General features: G+C 41.0%; 1 long non-coding RNA gene across 1 annotated transcript in view; it reads right to left on the bottom strand.

Annotated features, from left to right (window-relative positions):
* Nucleotides 1-8,443: 8,443 nt before the first annotated feature.
* The window catches only part of LOC140340822 (uncharacterized), a 40,801-nt gene continuing 25,453 nt past the window's right edge, over nt 8,444-23,791 (bottom strand). Inside the window, exons 2-3 of the long non-coding RNA XR_011922742.1 lie at nt 21,401-21,518; nt 8,444-8,532 (exon numbers count right to left, since the gene is read on the bottom strand). This is a non-coding gene — a long non-coding RNA (uncharacterized lncRNA). The remainder of the gene's footprint in view (nt 8,533-21,400; nt 21,519-23,791) is intronic.

Raw genomic sequence — 23,791 nt, 5'->3', positions numbered from 1 at the left:
TCTCTCCTGCCTGCCTGCATTACACCAATGGCATCATCTCTCCTGCCTGCATTACACCAATGTCATCATCTCTCCTGCCTGCATTACACCAATGGCATCATACTCCCATAATGCAGCCTAGTCACATTCTTGCATTATATCAATGACTGCTTAAGGTCCAGTTTACTTTTTGCTTCCATTCAACATAAACTTGCATTTTACTGAAGTTGCAGCTTTGGTAGAACATTCTGAAATGCATCCATTTCCCACAGCAACCAATCATATTACAAAACCAAATTTTTAACACTCCTGATTAAAACATAAATGTTCTGATGCATTACAGTGTTAGTTAATGATAATCACATTGCTTAAAAATGATGAAAAAAAAATTAAATTTGTGCCGACTTTGCAGAATTCTTTGCACAAGGAGAACTTAGAATTATCGCGTACATTATCATCGCTGTACCGTTTACAATGTTCTCATTATGTGGCGGATTTTTTTCTGGGTAGATTTTCTAATTTATTGCGTGTCTGTGTGTTTTTGTATTGTGTTATCTACACTTGCAGATTTCAGGCCGTGTTTAATTCTAATCATGGGCACTGCAGTTCCGTGTAATCTTGGTGGGTGCCGAGTTCCATCCTCCACGGCCGCAGACGCTTCTCCACTCGGATTTGCTCTCCAATTGTATATTAGAAATAGAAAAAAAATACAGCAAAACAAAAAATGTCATCACTTGAAAACGGGAGCAGATGAAAGGCGCTGAGTGAAGCTTGATTCCCTTCCAAGCCCGAGCTCTCAGCGCCCAGCCACCTAACTGCCTCTCTCCGGACAAAGGGAAGCAATCTCCTAACCAGCCCTGCGCTTGGTGCCTTTGAAGCTACGAGCTGCGGCACCACAATGCAAGGCCTAAATATGAATAGTGGAAAGGGAGGTGGGGGGAGTGCTGGCTCTTCCGAGTAAGGGAAGAGACCACTAAGAATGAATCTATGATGTCTTTCCAGAATTCCAACTTTTTCAACTGAAAGCCACAGCCGTACTCTGAACCTTATGAATGGCTTTCCAGAAGTATACATTTGGAAAGCTGTTTGGGTAAGGTGCTGCTAATAAATGGAACTGTATTGTGTGTAAGAGCAAGTTCAACAACCCACAGAAGAATTATGGCAGATAAAAAAGTAATTTACTAAAAACAGGACCAAAAGAAAAAAAAAATGGCCTCCAAAGCCCAATAACCTACTTGTCAGCAACCACACAGCAATCTCAGGTGACAGCAATGTGTGCAAGTAACGTAAAACAACTGTTAACCAATTATTATTATAAAGACTTTAAATGATAATTAGGAATTATTGTCATCACATGCTCATAATTATGCTTAAAGCAGAAATAAATGCTCATTGGTGCAGATGTACCTTTACCATAATTATACTTGCTGATTATGGCACAGACTTTTTGTAGGTGTCCTGTAGCAACAACTGGTCCAGGTACCGCTGCAGTCCTCTTAGTAATCTTCATCATCAATTCCATGGCAATCCTCATTGGACACTGGACAGCCACTGACTATGCCACATCCGGGTCTATTAGCAGAAATACTGGGAGAGTTGGATTGTCCCCACTATCCGGGTCTATTTGCAGCAATGCTGGGAGAGTTGCATTGTCCCCAATATCTGGGTCTATTTGCAGCAATGCTGGGAGAGTTGCATTGTCCCCAATATCTGGGAGAGTTGCATTGTCCCCAATATCTGGGTCTCTTTGCAGCAATGATGGGAGAGTTGCATTGTCCCCACTATCCGGGTCTATTTGCAGCAATGCTGGGAGAGTTGCATTGTCCCCACTATCCGGGTCTATTTGCAGCAATACTGGGAGAGTTGGATTGTCCCCAATATCTGGGTCTATTTGCAGCAATGCTGGGGGAGTTGCATTGTCCCCACTATCTGGGTCTATTTGCAGCAATGATGGGAGAGTTGCATTGTCCCCACTATCCGGGTCTATTTGCAGCAATGATGGGAGAGTTGCATTGTCCCTGACATCTGGGTCTATTTGCAGCAATGATGGGAGAGTTGCATTGTCCCCAATATCTGGGTCTATTTGCAGCATTACTGGGAGAGTTGCACTGTCCCCACTATCTGGGTCTATTTGCAGCAATGATGGGAGAGTTGCATTGTCCCCAATATCTGGGTCTATTTGCAGCATTACTGGGAGAGTTGCAATGTCCCTAATATTCGAGTCTATTTGCAGTAATGCATGGAATATAGCCAGGCTCTACATTGCATGGCACGTGTACCATGCAGTGTAGCAAAATAACCAAAAGCCAGCCAGGAAAATGCATTTACAGGTGGAGTATTGTATTCAGTAATAAAATGTTACATTAGACCAAAGTTTATTATGTAGGCACTCAACATGAAAAAGTATATCAGATGCTAAATCCACTTTATAGGGTACCTATACCCATCACCAGCAGCCTGGAAGGTGACCTAACCGATTGCAAGATCTCAACCCTTAGCACCAACTCAATGTATCTCATCTTTGCTGCAACAGAGAAAGAAAATAGGAGATTTACAGCAAATACAGCAATCCTTGAGATCCCTCAACAGTCCTGCAGCCTTACTTACTAGGGATAGATGTGTGCTGTTATTCTCTTATTTTCTCTCTCTGTCAGAGTATGAATAACGACTAGAAGGTGGAGATACATATTATAAGTAAAAAAATAAAAATATATTGATTATATTCGATTGATCTTCTTTACTTGCCGTGAAATTTGCCTAAAACATAACACTAGTATTCTAGTATAGGATGACCCATCACCCGCACACAAAAATCTCACTAAAAACTTACTATGGATGGGAAAGTGAAAACATTTCAGTACAATATCACACCAATATTCTCTGTCACAGCAGATCAGATGAAGACGAGCGGTTCCAGCTTTATTCAGGCAGACATAGCGAAAGCATAATAACATTTCTGGGTGTAATAATTTTTCTCTTCGTCAATTGCCGCGCTTGCTTAAATTTTTCATAACATGATCTTATTTTCTGAAAAGGTTTTTCCATTCTGCTGAAGAACTGCGGCGTAAACTACCAACGGCACTCAGTAATTATAGAGAAAGTTGGAGCTTAATATTATTAAAGCTGAAATGGCTGAGAGCCATCCTACGTCTGATTTGTTGCAGCAGAAGAACCTAAACAATGGATGTTTGCTACAAAGGGACTGGGATCCAATTAAAAAGCAGAGAATCATATTTAGGAGAAGAATTTGTGAAATTACAAAATGAAGTAAGCATTTACTTTTGCAAAGTGTAGATAATATAAACTTGCAGCACCCGGTCGGTTGGGCGTCTCCACTCACTTGATTTATTACATCACGTTTATTAGACGACTCCAGAGGTTTAAGTCTCTTCCTGGTTTCCTAAGGACCCCTTTGGACTAGCATTGCAGTAAAGTAGACTTTTGCACTCAGCTGGCAACCCTCCAAACCATACGCAGCCCTTTATGTTTAAAGTAGTGTATCACATTTTGTGGCATGCATATTGGGCACTAGTGTGGCTCTGCATTGGGGTGACATTTTAAAGATCATCTTATTGATCCCCATTCTGATAGAGCATCCTCAGCATTGTTCTGTTATCCACTTTATATCCAGCCAAGGATCAAGGGATGAATATTGAACAGGTGGGGCTGAAAATCGAAAAATTACCAATGGTAAATTGATTGGAACAGTTGGTCAAACGCATAATTGGCAGCTGTTCCGCTAGTGTGCAATAGGCCTTAGATACACCAGAAACTTGACGTCCCTGCCATACTACTTAACTCTGAACAAAGCAATTCCACATTTTTTATGTGTTCCCCCTATTCTTTACCATAGACTATATAATGGCCAAAATTATATGGACCCCTCTCCACATAATGGAGCTTAGGTGTCTCTAGTGAACAGCTGTGTGCATTGCAAAGACATTTATGGTCTTTTTGTTAGGAGATCTTTTCTTTTCCAACATGTACCCCCTATACAAAATAAACTCCATTCCTCTATACAAAAGAAACTCCATTCCCCTATACAAAATAAACTCCATTCCTCTATACAAAAGAAACTCCATTCCCCTATACAAAATAAACTCCATTCCCCTATACAAAAGAAACTCTAGTACACACCCTCTGGAATCTGGATCTGATCTGGAATCTGGCTGAAGTCAGGTAAAAAAAAAGCAAATGTTTTAGCAAAAATCATTCTAAGAGATAATTGGAGAATGGGAAAATGCACATGGTGGTCCTGAGCAGGAACCAAAGGCCTGGTGGATATCCAGGGGGCAAGCTACAATCTTCAAACTCCTGGAGAAAAAAAGCAATTGGTTAGAGCGGTGTATCTCTATGCAGTTGGTATCTATTGGGACCAATCTAGTAAAGACATGCAGATTGGATGGCTTCTTCTATACTTATTGCAATCCCTATTGTAATATCAGGGGAAGGGATAGAGGGCTCAAGCTACTACCTTACCATGTGCCCCTAATTTGCACTAATCCATTCCTAGCATTGGCCTGGTTAGCTGACTTTGATTATTTTCTTTATGGAGTACTGGAGAAAGCGGACACCATTGGGGATTTCTTCTCTGGACCAGCAAGGCCTGACCACTGCCTGAACGGTGACCTTTAGATAATTTATACCCATGGGGCAGTACACCCAGCATCGAGATATTTACAAGAGAAGACTCTGGAGTATCCTGTTGGCTTTGCAGCAGTTTGCAAGCATCACAATTCGCCTTGGCTGTAATTCCAAACAGGTATCTGCCCGAGGGGAGCTCATTAACATATTTATTAAATATCTGTTACAGGGACACACATTGTGCCGGTGCTGGAGCCTCGGGGCGGAGTGTGCGTGCCCAGATAGAGATCAGGAAAGTCCTTCAGGAGTGGGAGAGAAAGCGGTTCCATATCAACAGAACCGTAATTCACCCTAGTAATTTAATATTCTTCTATTTTTCACCACTTTTCTATTTCTTTTTTTTTCTTCTATAGTGCTAGACATGCTTTGGAAATGCTGAGACATGTTCCGACCATGATTCCACGCTCAGGACAAATGCGTGTTGAAAATGGCATTTAACTGGCTAATCCAATGAAATGATATTAGATATTTGAATTGGAATGCTCAGTACTCAGTGGACCATCAGCAGATGTATTTTTCTGTGATCTGTGCAGAAGCAAAGGGCAATGACAATGCTTTTCTTCAGGAGGATGAAATCATCTTTGTTCAGATATCATCTCAGGTGATCATCTACTTCCTTGGCTGAGACGCCAAAATGAGGCAAATCCTATTCTTGGCTGTGTTCACAAATGTCTGAAATAGATCAGCAGGATGAAGCTGCTCACCTTGTGACTTGCTACAAAGTTACAAGGTTGCAGTCTATAGACCAGTGCTTCCTAACTTTCAGGTCAGGGAACCCCTTCTATATTTACTAAATCTGCAGCTCACAGTATATTAGTGTGGTGGTCAGTGGGAAGAATGCCTCTTACATTGCTGGCCAGTGGTAAGAATGCCTACCTTCCAGATAGACAAAAAGATCATTGGTGTCACCTAAACTGACCTGAGAGCCACAAACTGCCCATTGCTCAAGGAACCCCAAGAAAACTCTAAATAAACCTTAAGATTCCATGGGACTCTGGTTGGGAAACACTGCTATAAACTGAGAAAATGCATTCTTCATGCCTGCAGATGCCCCATGCCATCATCTTAGCCTAGGCACAGGCACTGAATCTCCAGGGTGGCACCTTAATGACAGAAGTTCTGGGTGTTTCTAAATAATATTTCTATTGCTGTGCATAGGGGCATTACACAGTGTCTAGATCAGGCATGGGCAAACTACGGCCCGTGGGATATATACGGCCCAATGAGGCTGTTTCACTGACACTTTGGGTGTTCTGTGGCTCTGGCCGGTGCCACCCAGAGCAGGGCAGGAGAAGCACCTAGCCGGGGGGCGCAATGGCAAGAGCCATGGAACACGTTCCCGGATCTGAGCTTGCGATGGGAAAGTGGGCGGGCTTATGCCATCATGACGTCATGTTCAGGGGCGTCATGATGGCATAACCCCACCCACTCTACCATCAACCCGGCCCCTCTGGCAATTTTTTTTTTAGATTGTGGCCCCTGAATAAAAAAAAAAGTTTGCCCACCCCTAGTCTGAATGACCAAAAACAAAGGGAATTTTTTGGGATTACCCTCAAAACCTCTAAAGGAGCCTACAGGCTCATGGTTCACCCTGTCCAGCACAAAAAAAAAACAAATATAGAATGCTTATTTGTAGTGTTTTCTCTTGCATTTGCAATGTGCCTTGCTAGTGACTCACTTGAGTGATATCACCGATTCTACTGGAGCTGCCAACATCACATCCAAGATGGTGGTGCCCAACAGTCTCAGAGCTTTTAAGATGTCAACACACAGGAGACTTTTACACGTAAATACCAGGAATAAAATGCATTAAATGCTCGTATAATCTTATAGAAAGATCATTGTTGAAATTAATCGTCTGGTGACAGGATCTCTGAGACGGATTTTATAGAGCCTAAGGAACTCATCAAGATTTTTTCAGCCTCATCACATTCCGTGACACCTCTGGGTAATACAAACACTTTGCATCAATCAAAGGATCCTGCAAACCAAGTTTCAGGACCCGGTAGTGACATTTAGACTCCTTCTTCCCCTCACCGTCTCACTCAGACTCTTTATTTCTTTAACACCAAATGGCATTTTAATTATTCATCTGTGCTACATTTACTTTCATTCCCCAGCACCTAGTCCTCCACGCTCTGCATTAACCTCCCCCTGCCTACAGTCAGCACATCCGGTCCTGCAATCTGCTTGGGTGGCCCCAAAATAAAAGGAGTCTGTGGGTTATGTGTAAAAGAGTGGTGGTCAGCAGCAACGGTTCCTCCACAACAAGCAAATACATAATTATCTTTAGAACATAAATACAGAAATAAAACTATCAGGTCAGTTAATAAAGTTCAAGTCTACTTTTTTTTTAATAAATAGCTCAGCAATTCTTAAAATAAAAAAAATTAGCCGAGGCTACAATACTCATCTCCTCGGTGCCACTGCCCTCGGCGGACTTGCATGCTCTGCAAACCTGCTGCCTTACATCTTTAAATAAAGAAAACTAACTTTTGCTGTGATGCTCACCTTACTGCTCCAACATCCAGAGCTTCTCAATAAATGACAGCCAGCGTTACCTATCCATTTTACCGCCAATCCAGGCTGTCATGGACCCACCTACCTGAGACAGGTTATCATGCAGCATGGGCTCACAGTATACCTGTACACATCAATATGTGAAGCAAGAAGGTCATAAGATCCCCAGACTGGGCTAATGACTGCCCGAAAGAGAGAATACAGAAAGGAGTTCTTCTATCAAACCCTTAAATATCAGTTTTGGGTGGTCTGGCCCTTTAACAACATGCAATGTTAGGAGTGTTTACTGCACATAGTCAGGTAAGGACATATTGGAGCACAATCACCTTAAGCGATAACACAGCAGTGTTCCTGCCTGTACTGCTTTTAATTTATACTCCTGAGACTGTAGTAACACAGGGTGCCCCGTTCCGAGATAATACTCCGCTAATAATACCCAGACGCGGGTTATTTACGCTTCCAGCCCTGCGTAATACACACTCAGGTGACGGCGATTTAGGGCGCTTGCCTTTCCCGCGAGCCCGGCGGCTGTAAATATCTCTGGCAGGTTTATTCTCTCTTTGCTTCTTCACCTCGCGGTCAGTATTTCAGGCCTGGCTTTATTCCCTGTTTTATTGTCCACCGGATCTTTTTATAGGACTGAAATTGCTCGGTGAGGTCACTCAGTCTGCATCCGCACTACCAGGAGACGATTAGCACAAGAAAATTACTTCGGAAAATTTGCAAAACGCTAGATTAACTTTCCGCTGCTGAGTGGTATGAAGGTGCCGGGAGGAAGAGGATTTTCAACCCCCAAAATAAATTAGGATCCTATCTCGGGGGTCATACAAATTCTGTCCAAAGCACCTTGCCTGCTTTTTTTAAGGATGCTGCAGTTCAGTAAATTCATTGCAATGTCAGTTTTACAATACAGTACCAACATATTACACTGTATGCACAACCATATTAAAACCCATGGATGAATCAACTAAATACATTCAAGGTGAATCAAAACAAAGAATCTTTGCTCTTTAGATGGAAGCAGTGGTCTCTTTGTAGAGGTTTGACAGGACCTCCTGCTTACTCATAGATAGATCTCCCCAATCAGCAAAGCTTGTGGTCCCGGTTGGTTGGAGAGCCATCACAAGTAGCACGTCAAACCTTCACAGAGGTGAATGAAATATGAAATAAACAGTTTAAATCAAAATGTCTTCAAATGATATGGGATTTTTTGAATAGGTTTCTATTTGGTTTAAAGGGGAAATGCCAGAACAAAAATTGCAAACCTACAAAATTCAAGATCAAGAACACTTGCCGTTTTTTGTACTGGTCCTGGTCCACAGCAATTCCATCACCTTGAAGGGTGAGATACAATATAGAAATCTAGGCTTCTGGTGTAGGGAGAGGTTCCTGGAAGAAAAAAGAAATATACACCATTATGGGATCCACCACAAACAGTTTTTGCAATACTTTTTAACATCTGTGTAGTGTGTGTTCTACTATTAGCTAACATCACACTGTAGGTACCCAACTTGGGGACATTTGGAAATAGAGCCAGGACCTGTGGTAGGGAGATTACAAACTTTTGCCTTCAGATCTATAAAGTCATAGGGTGACCCATTTCCACCGGACTCTATTTATAATTAAAATACCATTTGCAAAGAGTTGGCCCTTTCCATAAATATTGAAATGTAGAATAAGATACCTCCCTTTGAAATATTGGTGGTATTCTTATGCCAACCACTAGAGGTATATATAATAAAAAAGGAGAGTTTCTGATAGAGAACAGAAGATTTGTTTGTCAAATACATTTACTGATTGTGTTTTACTGATTTCACTTGCCACATTGATAATGTACTTAGAACTGAATACAAAAAACAAGAGTCCATGTAGTTTATCAGTGCACTAGGCTTGCTACGCGTTTCACTTCTGGCATAGATCAAAAGCATAGATCCTAGTTAGGCCGTACCTGCCATCAACTTTCCCAGCTTTAAAGACTCTGGGAATATACCTGATACTTCAGGATTTTTCTCATAATCACAATCTCTACTAATTGTTGGATACATCACTGGTTACTTGAAGAAGCCAAACAGTGAAACGCAACAGGATTAAAGAAGGCCTCTTGTTTGTTGCATTTCTCACTAAGTGGGACATTTACCATTACATTATCAATGTGGCAGGTGAATTTTGCATAGCTTTGACATTTTACTCCTACTTTTGTAGATAAGAGCTTGTCAATCGGTAAACTTATTTTGTATTTCCAAAAAAAACCTTGGTTCCCTATTGGAAACTCTCCTTGTTTGTACCTTTCCATAAATACATAAGAAATAAAGCTACAGTGACATCACTACTGCCTACACCTTTAAAAAATAAAATTGTCAGTCTATTTCCAGTAGAGCAGGGTAGGATTAGAACTACCTAACCCCATGTTCTAGTAGCATTGAATGCCTGATTCCCCATTGCATTCTGTGTTTGCTTCCATTTCCACCATCACCAATTCCATGCCCTATGGTAACATGGGACCACTAAACCAACTACAGCAAAAATTGGCAGTACAGGTAGTCTAGGTTTTTGAAAAAAGCAATACATTCATCTAAAATGTCTTCTTAGAACTATCCCTAAATAAACCAGCCTCAGAGTTGTGTCCCTGGAATTCTTTAGAAAAATTTTATGGTCAATGTGCCAGCTTAGGTTGTTGACCTGCCCTTGTTTCAGGACAAGCCATGCACATTCTTATATAGAAAAAGCTGCAGGTAATGCCCACAGAAGAAAGCCAAACAGTCAGTGACCCCAAATAGCAGAGAAAATGTAAATGTAGAGAGCTGAAGGCCTATCCTCACAAGTGTCTATTATTCCATCAGCGCTGAAAGAGAGGAAAACTCTTGAGTAACGATGGAGGAGGGACTGTGTCAGCACAAGCAGAATGCTTAGCTTGTTTTAGGTCTCGTTACAGACTGCTTGTCTCTGACTCAGCAGTTGGGGTTAAATTGCTGAATACATGGCCTAAACTTCCAGCGTCTGAGTGCTGCCCATTATCACTCCGTCTATTACAGGCCTCTAGAGGTACTTGCCGTCATGAGGCTCTAATGACTCCTCAAAGCCATCCAGGTTGACAAAATCCTTGTGGCGGTGCACAATTTTTCATTATATGTTTAACTGTTCCTTAAAGGTGTACTTCAGTCAGACAAGGATAATTTGCATTTATATGAGGCCTAACTCTGGCCATTATCCTGGCTTGAAGTCTTGCTAGCTAGGCCATCATGGCTGCTGATGTACTTTTGTTCCTTTGAATTGAAGCATGTCTAAAGACCAAGCTAATGTTTTTCCTAGTTCCAGTCCTATGAAACTGCATAGAATGATGTAACAAAAGGCTAAAACCTTAAACACTCTGAACCTAACCGAAAAGTCCTTGTTCTAGATTCACCTTCTTTGGCAGGTAGGCCACATATCACAGCATCATGTGACCAGACTCTAAGCCAAAAAAAACATTAGGGGTCTGGCAAAGCTGGGGTTATATTGGGTTATATTGAGTTATATTGAATGGCCTTGCTTGTGTACACCTGACCATCACTCATATGAATTTTGGTTGACATTTTTGAATGTGTCTATTGGAATCAGTGCTCATTTGTAAAGTCAAGTACTAATGCTGGAGGAGAAGACCACACTTGCAACCAGCGTTCCAAACCAACACAAAGTTATTCAGTATGGTTGAGGGCGAACTCTCAGTGAAGGCCGCCCGATTCCCTTCACACCAAACTGGTCACACCATGTCTTCATGGAGCCGACCTTGCACATAGAGACGCAATCATACTGGACAAATAATATTTCAAAATCAAACAAACCTGTGCTGTTGCAAAGATAATAAAAAAAAAGCTGAAAGTTATAGGTCAGGATTTCTCAATCAGGTTTCCTTCAGAAGTTGTTAGTGGTTGCTTGAGCAATGAACAGTTGGAGTCTTTCTGGTCAGTTGCCACTGACAATAATGATCTTTTTAGTTATCTGTAAGGGTGGCCTTCCCACTGGCCAGCAATTCTTCCGCTGCCCAGAAATATAGGAGACATTCATCCCACAGACCACCAAGCCAACGTACTGTGAGCTGTAGAAATAGTAATTATAGAAGGGGTTCCCTAAGGACCTGAACGCTATTTTAGTGGGTTCTAGGGAGTAGTAGCACTGAAGAAGGGCTACCATACTTCCAGTGAGACAGCCAACCTCTCTACTCGAACCCTAAAAACTAAAAAAGTCGGTCTTCATATGGGGAAGCCAGTCACAAAAACGTCCAAAGCCAGCCATGTTGGATTTGAGGCCTAAGCAACTTATTGGCAATACAGGATTCTAGTAGATTTTCTACTTCTAATTACTGAAGGTCAAGGATGGTTTTTTACCAGTAGGCTGAACTGAAAAATGTCCTCTATAATATAAATGTCCATGATAATGTTGCTGTATATGATGACAAGTCAGGAATCTATTCGTGCGGACTGGTTAAGTAACTGACAGGTTTGCTTTAAGACATATGATAAATAGAACCAAAAGTCCCGCGACCCATCACTTGTCACGCTAGCCCTCTACATAAAATCTCTTATTTCTTTCCGCGTCGAGCAGGGATCTGTGCGTCTAACCTGTCTCCGCCGTGCGAGCGGTGATAATGAACGCACAAGTCCCTCGAGGCCGCCAGCTTTAATAGGAAGTGAAAGGTCAACAGGAGAGAGAAACAAATGAAATGGCTTTGAATCAATGGAATATCTTAACTTAATACACAGTGGGATAATCAAAAAGCCATTACCAACCATCTCTTCATTAAATGGGCGTTTCTTCCTCCCAATAATGCCTCTGTAAACACGCCAGCTACAAACCACCGTTAACCCTGATCTGACTGGGGAGATCGGTGGAATGTGTAGGGCGGAACACGGGGCTGATATCATTAGTGGATTATCGACAACACTGCAGTGTATCACTGATGAATTGATCGTACATTAGTGTTTTATCGACAGTTTCAAAAGGGTGAGGTATAGATTTTCAGGTTGATGTTATGGAACCTTTCCTTGGGGCTGCATTTGGTTGTCATAGGTATGGAGAAATGAGGGACTTCTTTATTGCATGAGGTCCAGTTTTTGCATCATATGATTATTTTTGTAATAATACTAGAATGCTATTAAAAAGAAAAAGCTCCTACTTGACCCAAAGAGGTGTCAAGTTCCCCTCCCAGAAGAGCAAGGAACTATCCACTGTAGATGTTTGGTAGGAGCACTTCCTAGAATTAAGACTGGTCACCTGGCTTTGTGACTAGTTATTTGAGACTGGAAGGGCCTAAAATGATACTGGATGGTCATTTTCCTGTATTGAATAAATCCCACTTCTAGGTGCACATATTCATCTTTTCTCTGCTCCTAGGCACTTAGACTAGCCATTGGGGTCCTTAAAAAACCCAGGCCTTTTCCTTTCTTTATGTAACTGCACTGCGGCCTAGTGACTTAGGTACATTTTGGAGGGCACATTCTAGTGTAAAACTCCAATCCTGATTGGGGAACAAGAGTATTGGTAGATGGGGTAGAGGGTGTGAAAGGGCCACTATAATGATATATATTGCATTGTGGAGATTGTATGTAGTCAATACTACATTTTACTACATTGTACCACATGTAGTCATACTATATTTTTTGTTACCTTCACATTCAGGTCAAGCTGTACCACAAAGGCATCAGCTACAGTGCTAACCATGTAACACGGAAGATGAGAGGCCTAATGATGGTCAACGTCTGGCTTATGTTACCTGAAGTCTGAAAGTACTAAAGCAATGGCATTTGCCAAGTCCAGTTTAGAGGGGTTGAGAATATTTATTATGGAAAGGATTCCCATGAAGTTTAGGGACCTGACTTTGCTCACCTTTCATGATAAGCTGTACTTAAGAGGGGTCTGCTAGTACAGTTCTTCAAGAAGTTCTGGATGCTTGAAAACAGAATGTAGTGAAATCAAAGAAACCACTTTCTACTCCAGTGCCCTTTCAATGCAGACGCCTATATTGGAATGGTTCTAGGTATTTCCAGTCTCAGTCCCAGGCATTTAGCTGAATGGGTATATGGAGCATTCAAGACTTACCAGGATTTTAATACACTTTTTGTAGTTTGTGGTCCAATACCACACTTGGAATGCACAGTATTGGTTATCCTTTCCAAAGGATATCCTCCCTGCATGCTGTGGGGAAAATCTGGGGTCTAAAGAGGGGGAGGATGTCAGAGAGAGCCTGGAGAAACATTAGGTCCCTCTGTGTATTTCCCTTCTCAGGGGGATCGGTCTTATTAGTCCATCTTTTACACTTTCGTAGATTTATTTTATGATTGCCGATTTTTAGATAGGGTGACATCCATGGTTTGTGCTTCTTTGCCTTGCTTAGTTTTGTTTAAGAGTTTTTTTTGCATTAGGTCTAATACTTTATTTCCATTTAAGTATATATTGTATATATTATGTTTTAAATGGAGTGTTTTTGTGATTGCAAAATCTTTAATGAAAACAACAATTACAAAGTTTAGCTTATTTAGAATAGTTTAAAGTTTTTTTTTAATAAATATAAAACCAATACCATAACTACATATTTCTTTTTTTTTTACTTACTTACAATCTTAAAACTACCTGTAATGTGACTACTCTGTCCACATGGTGATAATTCTGTGGTTTCCATGAAAATGAATAGCGTTGTCATCCTGTTATAAAAGAGAAACAAAAACCTATCCATGTGACCACCAAGTTATTGCTTGCATGCATCGTAGATATCTTTTTCTGTTTTGTCCAGAAATGTATTCTAAGTGCACCGGTTGCATTGTCCTTATGGACACTTACGGGTTCACTTTAAGGCTCTCTTCATCTTAAAATGTTTTCCCAATATAGTTCTATGACTGGAGGTGGTGCGAGAAGCCATTATCACAGACAATTTGAATTAAACCTCTTCCCTGTCAATGATATTACCATCTATTTGAAAAGAGACTATAAGCCGGAGGAGGATAATTATTTAGCAGCTTTTTTTTAATATCTCTCAATATAGATGCTTTGAGTTTTACATAAGTATATATATTTTTGTGCTAATGGTTGTGTTATGAAAATATTTCACCATTTGGACTGTATTTGAAGATTTTTTTTTAATAATATATTTAATTTATTTTTTAACTTTACACTGGGGTTGATTTACTAAAGGGGTGGACATGTTGACAGTGTAAAGTGATTGCTTACTAAGGTGAAGCTGTATTGACTTCAATCATCCAATCGTGTGCAAGCTTAAAATTCCTGTTTTTTGGGGGGCTTTAAACATACCATTGGGTATTATTTACAAAGTGAACATTTTCTGCTGCTTTAGTAAAACAAATCAATCATGATCATGTCACTAACTGTCCCCCAGAGTCTTGGGGGAAGTAAATTAACTGACTGTAAGTGGAAGAAAACCGAGTGCCCACACATATTTACAAAGATAGTCAAGTTGAAAAAAAGACAAAAGTCCATAGTAAAGTCCAAGTTCAACCACTAGGGAAATAAACTTATCCCAGATATAAAACAGAGTTGATCCAGAGGAAGGCAAAAAAAACCTTTAAACCTCTAGTTCAATTCCTTTCTAAACTCACGAGGCAATCAGATGTTCCCTGGATCAACAGTCACTGCTATCTTTACTTCAATCCCCAGTTATATTCTGTGCTTCCAGAAATCATCCAGCTTTTTCTTATCTATAGAACTTGCTGAAACTACTTCCTGAGGGAGCCGATCGCACATTTTCACAGACCTTACAGTGAAGAATCCCTTCCTTATCCTGGGCTTAAACTTCTTTTCCTCCAGAAACAAAAAGCGCCCCCTTGTTCTTTGTAATGACATTACAGTGAATAATGGGGAAGAGAGTTCTCTATATGGACCGTTTATATATTTATACAGGGTGATCATACCCCCCTTATACGTCTCTTCTCAAGGGAGAATAGATTCAGTTCAGCTAATCTCTCCTCATAGCTGAGCTCCTCCATTCCTTTTATTAGTTTAGTTGTCCTTCTCTGCACTCTCTCCAATCCCACAATGTCCTTTATGTGAACTGGGGCCCAAAACTGGACTGCATATTCCAGATGTGGTGCGACCAATGCTTCGTACAGGGGCAGGATTATGTCTCCATCTCTGCAGTCTATTCCTCTTTTATTACTAGCTTTAGATATTGCAGCTTGGCATTGCATGCTGTTATTAGTGTCCGGGCTAAGATTGGAACCTGGGACCAGAGTGCCAGCCATAGGAATGTTTTTTCTCCCCCCCAAGGTTGCCTACAGCCCAACATTGAGGGCAGAGATAAAGTAGATACCCCGTGCTTTGCAGGGATATAATACAACAGTTTAAACTCATGAATCTGTGTGCATGTTTGCTTTTTAATTATTCAAGTCTTCTTTTCCCCAACCGAGACCAACATTTGTTCCGGCAATAAGCAATATTCTTAGAAATGGAATTGCCTTCTGTACTGCAAATGAGGGTGGGCGCTGAACTGAAGGTTCTGCCCGAGGCACAAAATGTTTCTTAAACTCTATAACCACATTCACACGGTTCACACTTAATATTCGGAATAAGCATTTAAAGTTGAACTCCAGGCGGATAATAAAAAGCTTAGCATTTAGGCCAGATATTTATTTTTGTTAACTAATTTTAAGCCTACAACTAGAATAAGTTACTGGATCTGTCTTGCGCCTAATGTTTTGTGACCTGGCACTGCAGCATTCACACTGGGAGAAGGAGGGGAGGCTGGCGGAGTCAGAGGATCTATTAAATTGCTGTATATCTAACACTAGGAGCATGATTGCATCAAGACACCAAGACCAAAGTGATAATAAGGCTCCGGTTAGGCAGGTCAGGGACCAAACAAAATTATGTTACTTCACTGAACAAAGCTTGTATTTTTCTAGGGGGAGGGGAGCTTACCTTGCACCCTCAGCAGCCGGCACCAGAATGTGGAGAGACCCTATGTGTCCTTCCAAACAATGGGGAGCTGCAGTGATGTCACCGAGGAGGTTGCGGGAGATTGGTCTTACAAAGCCATCGGGAGTAAGGAATAAGCCTAGTTTATTTCTCTTTTCATCACCCAGATGAAGGAGGATAATGGGGCCCATGCAGTAGGAAGGGCCTAGAGTAAAAGTTAGTTTTCCCTTGTTTATATCTATAACGCCAAATAATTCCTTTAACTTAAAATTAGCAAAATGCATAAGAACATAAAGGTAAGTGTTACAGCTGATGATCTATGAAAAACATCCAAAGAGTAGAAAGCCAGTCCCCTGCCAGCATACTGCATGGACAATCCCCCAGCCAAGTCAGTCCTATAGCTCCACAATGCTTTCTGCATATTGGAGAGCTCTAGAATGAGCACTAGCAAACCTCCGAGTCACTGTTGTGAGGGTGAAATGCGGAAATCCGAGATACAATAAAATTCTCTTGGTGTACACTTTGAGAATTATTTACTCCACAATAACTGCAGCTACAGATATCATTGATGGCTTGTTTTAAAGTTCATTTAGTTTATACTCAGCTCACCAGCAGTCCATTTCTACTACTTATCCTTCATTCCAAAACTGTAGACATGAAAAGTTTGAGATGTCCATTCCAGAGGAGGGAACAAAATACCGTATTTTTCGGGAAAAGTGGGTGCGTCTTATACACCGAATACATGTTAAATATACCGGTAATTAAAAAAAATCATACTCACACGATACCGCGATCCCGCGATGCTGTGGGCTTCTTCTTCTCCTCGCTCCCCTCCTGGCTGCAGTGCGTGTCTCCTCCTCCTCTGAGCGAGGAGAAGCCGACACGCATACCCCCGCGATCCCATAAGCAGGCTGATCCAGCCTGCTTATGGGATCGCGGGGGTATGCATGTCGGCTTCCCCTCTCTCAGAGGAGGAGACACGCGCTGCAGCCAGGAGGAGAGCCAGGAGAAGCCGACACCCGTGCCCCCGCGATCTCATAAGCAGGCTGGATCAGCCTGCTTATGGGATCGCTGGGGTATGCGTGTCGGCTTCTCCTCGCTCAGAGGAGGAGGGGACACGCGCTGCAGCCAGGAGGAGAGCGAGGAGAAGAAGAAGCCCACAGGATCGCGGGATCGGGTGAGTATGATTTTTTGGCACAGGGTGATCAGAAGGGGATACATTGTGTCAATGTATCCCCTTCTAATCACTCTGTGTCAATGTATCCCCTTCTGATCACTCTGTGTCAGAGTGATTAGAAGGGGATACATTGACACAGAGTGATTTTTTAGTATTTTGTTCAGAATCTTTTTTTTCTAGGTTTTTCTCCTAGAAAATTGGGTGCGTCTTATAGGCCGGAGCGTCTTATAGTCCGAAAAATACGGTAAATGATATACACAACCCCGACAAAGGTAAGCTATGCCCCACCAAAACTTTGGTCACTAAACAAAAGCATTTAAATTTTGCAATCTTACTGCTTTTACAAGACTACTCTAAGTAAGCCAGTTACTATGACCCTGCATTTAATAACTTACTTTGACACCTAAGGTTTGTAAAGTATAAACATGTGCATAGATTAACCTTTTCTAATTGTGTATATAGACGCACACACACACACATCGGATTTCTTAGCATAGCCTATACTAATGTGCAGTGCATTGATCCATATTCACGAATCAGCATTTTCCTTCCAGCTGTCTGATTAAATTCAGATCCATGAAAGGTAAAATGTGATTGGCTATTATAGGTTGCACCTGACTGCTCTTTGCCCGGCCTTATTAAAAAAGACAACATTGGAATATCACCATTACTTATGGTATTATTCGAAGCAATTGTTTAATAAAATGTAATAAATTTAGTATACAGTGCCCTCCATTTTTATAGCTCATTGCACGTCATAAAGAAACGTCAAAGTAGCGGCTAGACGAGAGGAAAAGGACGCAGATTATATGTGAACTTCTTCTCAATTACATGGTAATGCATGTTAAAATTACAAATTTATTTATAGTTTGTTTGCCTGCAAAATTCTTTACGGCTCACCTCTCGGAACAAATTCTACTTTATAAAAAGACGCGCCGAGAAGTTATTACCTTATGGAAATAAATGTTTGGGGGTTGATCCGGGGCTCGTGGTGAGAAGAGCCTTTTCTGCGCCTGCTAATGATTTCCACGCTCAAGATTTGTTCTGCTTGCCGTGTTTATGAAAACCTGACATATGGAACACAATGTTGTGGGTTTTTTTTTAATTTACAAGAGATTAAATGCCTTTTTGGAAGACTTATAGCACCAAGCACTCTGCAAGAAAAAAAAAAAGTTATTTAATTTGCAAAAAAAGATTAAGTGCCTTTTGGGAGATGATGCACCACTGACCCGAGCAGCATTTTTACATCGGTTGTTAGAACAGCAGTATCGACCCAAAGACGAGGCGTAATAATGCAACATAATAACATGTAAATCCGCCACCGTGTCATCGGGCTTTTACAGGCTTAGATACATTTAACCCAACATCTAAATCGGTAGTTCTCCATGTTTTTATAGGCGTATATGTAAATAATTGGTTTAGGACTTGGCAGGTTTTACCCACGTTGCTTCTATGCAAGAATCATCTTACTTCTTTTAAAGGATCATTGCACTTATAACGCATCATACAACCATCACTTGACGGCTTCAGAAAATAAATATAAGAAACTTATAGCCCTCAAACACAGACGTTTGCAGCTTTATAGAATGCTCTACCCTGCCAGGAGCCAGGCAGATGGGCTTAGCTGTTGACTTGTGACAAAGTCTACATTTGCATATCTGTAACAGCTCCGTTTAATCAGCTTAAGCTGCAGCTTTTGGAGAAGAAGGAGCTCATTCGAAACAAGCGATGAAGCGGATTATGAAGGTACCACCGTGTTCGCTTGTTTTGGGAAGAGAAAGAAGGTTTAAGTTATCATAGGTTGTGACTTATGCACAGTGTACATGTATGGGTAACATTTGGTATTTAGGTGACCCTGTTGTGAAAATGTTTCTGCAGTGATCCGGAAAAGTTACCTTTTCCAGTGGGCTCAACAAACCCTGCTCTATATAAACGTTATTGTTTTAGCCATATTAGACATTTTTAGGAGGAGCTGGGCCAAGGAGTTGTGGGTTCTTTGGGGATAGGGGTAGCACAAATGGTCAGACATGCAACCTATATGGTCACACAGACAATCATAGGACCAGGGGCTCTGAAGCATGTGGCTTCCTGAGAGCTGCCTACTTACCCCAGGGAACTAGAGTATTCCGCAGAGCTGCCTTTACTCCAGCACTCCCTCTGGTGGTGGGTTTGGATACCAGCTGGTGACTTCCCCTATATAAGGAAGTGATTGGCAACATGATGTTGCCTGAAGAAGAAGTTCTCCTAGGGTTTACTTCCAGGCTCCTGATCTTGACTCATTGGTATACTGACCCTGGCTCTGTCTGACCTCCTATTGCCACCTGCCTGATCTTAGACTCATCTGACCATTCTTCTGCCTTACCCTCCTTTACTACATTTTGGTCCTACCCAGTCAGCAGCTACCAGCCCCTGCAAGTACGAGGGGCACCTGGGAACTAACCTAGCACTAGTCAATCATGCTGGGGAAACCTGTAGAGTATTTTAGTGGAGTTGCACTTCAGTAGCTCAGTTTACAGTAACGCAATCTCTTTCACAACCTGCTGCCAGCACATGACAAATCTTTACACATTACAAAAATAGAAATCTTAAATGATGTTTTTTCACACTTCCTTGTCTCCAGAAATAGGCTGGCCGTCCTTTTGCTTTGTTGATCTCAGGAGGAGATGTTCCGTCTCCAGCGATCACGGGGTGCTCATTACACACAATGCGAGACAAGGACTATAGCACAACATAATCTAATGAATTCAGACATGTGAGTAGGGCAGGAAGATTTTCTGACTGCAGAGGAGAGGCCACTGCAAAAAGCTTGCTGAAACAAAAAGCAGCACAAATTCTACCAGGACTTCGCGGAGGCCCAAATAAAAAAAAATGACTGCCTGCAATTCAAGCTTTATTATTTCTACCCACTACCTAGAAGTTCCGGTAAGGATGGATGATGTTGCCTACAGAGAGTAAAAAGTTTATAGTTAAAGGAAATAAAATAAACATTTCAGCAACAACAAATCAGATGGATAACAAGGAAAAGTCGGAACCGGTTGTATATTTTTAGGCAATAAAGAAGTACATAGAGTACAGAAAATATAACGAGTATATACCGTAGGTTCTGTAGATTGGTGCACGAAGGTTGATCAAAAGACAAGACATTTTGAATTGATGTGGCTGATGTGAGCACTGCTACTGACAATCGAGCACTACATGGGGTCAATCCCAACTAATTACTTGCATGAAATAAACGTAATGGGGGAGCACATAGATCACCAGTGAGCCCTTCAAGCGGACCTATCTCCAAACTTTTTAGGTTACAAAAAGGGTAGATAACCAAAAAAAAAGGTAAGCCTCTTCTGTCTTTACTGCTATGGAGGTAAAGATTGAATTAGAGAACAGAGCCGCCAGCGTCACATATCCAGGAGGCTTCTGGCTGCTCTTTTGGACATGCCCAATGTGCAAAAGGAGCTTTTTCATGCAATTGGAAAAAAAATAACAATTCAATCCACGCACAATGAAATTGCCATTCTTTTTTTTCCTATTTACATCAGTGCGAGATCAACGTAGCCAGAAGACAAAAGAAGATGGACAAAGGCGGCATCACCTTCCTCCATGCTACGATGAAGGAAGATTCCAGGACCCAATCAAGGAAAGGGATTGAGGGATCTGCGGAAGTAAAGGTAAGTGGGATTTTTTTATTTCAGATTTAGTTATGCTTTCAAAGGATAAAACTGTTTTATTTAAATAAAATACCTGCCTTCTTCCCATTATGCATCCTACTGCCATCAATTTATGAGGTAATTGATACATATGCAAAGGCCATCCACATGGTCACAAAGAAAAATCCACCAGGCCATGAAACCTTTTTCTATTGCTCCTTAGTCAGATTCTGATGCTCACATGCTCACTGTAGGCACTTTTAGTGGTGGGCAGGGGTAAGAATGGGTACTGTGACTGGTCTGTAGCCACTGTCTTCTGACACTTTTCCTTCATGGCCGGCCATACATTTTCAGCAATTCGTGCTAAATTGCTACAGTAGCTCTCCTGTGGGATCAGATCAGATGTACTAGACTTTCCCCTCAACCATCATCATCATCATCATCAAGGATCCCTGAGCGCTAATGACCCTGTCACCATGCAACTGGTGCTCCTTCTTTCACTTGATACTGAGAACCATTTTAGAGATGCTCTTACCTGTCATCTAGCCATAACAATTTGCCCCTCTTCAAAGTTGCTCAGATCCTTACACTTGACCATTTTTCCGCTTCCTGTTTTGCTGTCTTTTCCGATCTCTGTGATTACAAAACCTCACCTATAATAAGAATTCATTTATTACAGACCAGGCAAAATAGACATTTTGTAATGCAAATGATTATCAAAATATTTAATAAATTCTTACAGAATTAACAAAACTTGAATTCCTCCTATATGAATATTGTTGCCTATTGAATTCAGTATAGGCTACAAGCCAGATGAAAAGCTGAACACTTCCTGAATGAACTAACAACGGGTCCATATGTCCAAATGAGACCAGCAAAAAAATTAAAAGCACTTCTTCTGAACTCCCTCCAGAGGTTGCTAGGGGTTCCATGAACAATTTAGGTCAATTTACCAGATACCAATGATCTGTTTGGCTATCTGTAATGGTGACATTCTTCCCAATGGCCAGCAATGTAAGAGGAATTTTTCCCACTGACCACCAATAATGTACTGTAAGCTGTGGATATAGGAATTATAGAAGGAGTTCCCTGAAGACCTGAAAGTTATTAAGCTGCTTCCTTCAAGTTGAAAAGGTTGGGAAATATTGATCTAATCACTGAGGACACCCCATAGGACCTGACATGTTGGAGATGTTCTGAACCATTGTGCAGCCATCACAATTAACCCTTGTTAGAGTCCCTTAGATCTGAACATTGATCTATTTTTCCTACTTCCAACATATCCCATGGCTGTTCACTTGCTGCCTCGTATATCCACCATTGTTAGATGCCATTGTAACCAGAACAGCAATGATGTTCCTTCACCTGTTGGAGGGTTTCATGTTTTGGATGATCGGAGCACACATTAAACGTCACTATAAAGCACTGGTTAAAGGATCTAAGTGTGCATGGAGCTATAATCACATTTTACCTAATCAATCGCCTTAGGGTCTCCATTCAAAAAAAACAATTACGGACAAAGTGCATTTATTTCCTGGGAATGAAAAATCAGGGTACATCTAATTTTTGATAAACACACAACTCTCCTCTTGTAATGTTGCACAACATCGATGTATTATTGATGTACTCAGAGCCGGTGCTGAAGGCCAACAACATTAAACAGCTGTTATTTTGGAAAGAGGTATTTCATCTACCCTGAGAAGATAGCTGGATCTGTTTCTCAATGTCAAAAGGGTTATTACTTTTCAAATATTTAAAAAAACAATATTTCTTTTAAAAAATACGATTACAAATCCTGTTACATAGGAAGGCTTTTCATATAAGAGATAACAAGGAAGGAGACCTGTAATCTGACAGTTGCATTGAATTAAGTATTGACCATATGGAGCTTCAAGGGAACTTTGAGGGAAGCTCGGAGGTTGTCGGTCTTGATTGTGGCTTTACCAAGCAAAATACGGACCTTCAGTGCTCCAAACCAAAACCCACCCACCACAATCACTTTATTATGTCAATTTGCTTTGATTACGCTCTGGGAAATGTAAAACAGGTCTAAAAAAAGGGGTCTTGTGAGTGGAAGTAATCATCAGTCAATAATTTTCCTGCAACATCTCACCTTGAAACTTGCTACAGTTAAAATGTAGCAATCTGACCACTCAGGGAGAGGAGACTGAGAAAAATACCTCCTCTTGCCTGCAGAAACATAATGACATCATCTCATCCTAGGCAAAGTTACTGACGAGCTCAAGGATTACTTTTTAATGAAAATAGGTTGAAAAAATACAGAAAAATTATATATTGCACACACATACTGATCCTGTATGGTATAGTCAGGGAATATGTTACCCAGATTTGTAAAATTATTTAAAGCAGATCCATCTTTAGAAATTTTTATATTACACAAAAGGGTGTCTAACCCTTTTATATAACGAAAAACACAGAACAACAAGTGAAAGACCTCTCTCTCTCTTCTCCTTCGATTTTCACCACCGCAAGCTACTAAAAAAAAAAGTCAATCTCACTGCACATGCATAGGATTAATACTTTTTTTTTTACACTTCAGGCTCAATTTGCGCAAGCCGAGAGATCAGCACTTTTTTTTTTTTTTTTTTTTTTTTTTTTTATAGAAGTTGCAAAACTCCATCTTGCACCTCTGCAGAGTGACATCAGGTCACAAGAAGAAGGAAAAAAACCATGGTGGCCGGTGTCCAGCCTAAGCCGCAAAGAAGAAATATGGAACGGCGCAGGACAGTATAGACAAGAATTAGGGCGGGATGGATGGCTTTACACCTGTAAGAAGTGACAGTCAAATTTTAAATACTTTTAAATAATTTTAAAAGAGTGAAAATGAATAAATAATTTATAATTTATTTTAATTAAAGTGGACCTTCCATGCCAAAACATGCACTTTTATTGCCAAACTTCTCCC

The sequence above is a fragment of the Pyxicephalus adspersus genome, chromosome 11, assembly GCF_032062135.1.
Source record: "Pyxicephalus adspersus chromosome 11, UCB_Pads_2.0, whole genome shotgun sequence".
Classification (NCBI taxonomy): Eukaryota; Metazoa; Chordata; class Amphibia; order Anura; family Pyxicephalidae; genus Pyxicephalus; species Pyxicephalus adspersus.
The sequence above is the reverse complement of the archived record's forward strand: the minus strand, read 5'-3'. Positions and strand labels throughout refer to the sequence as shown.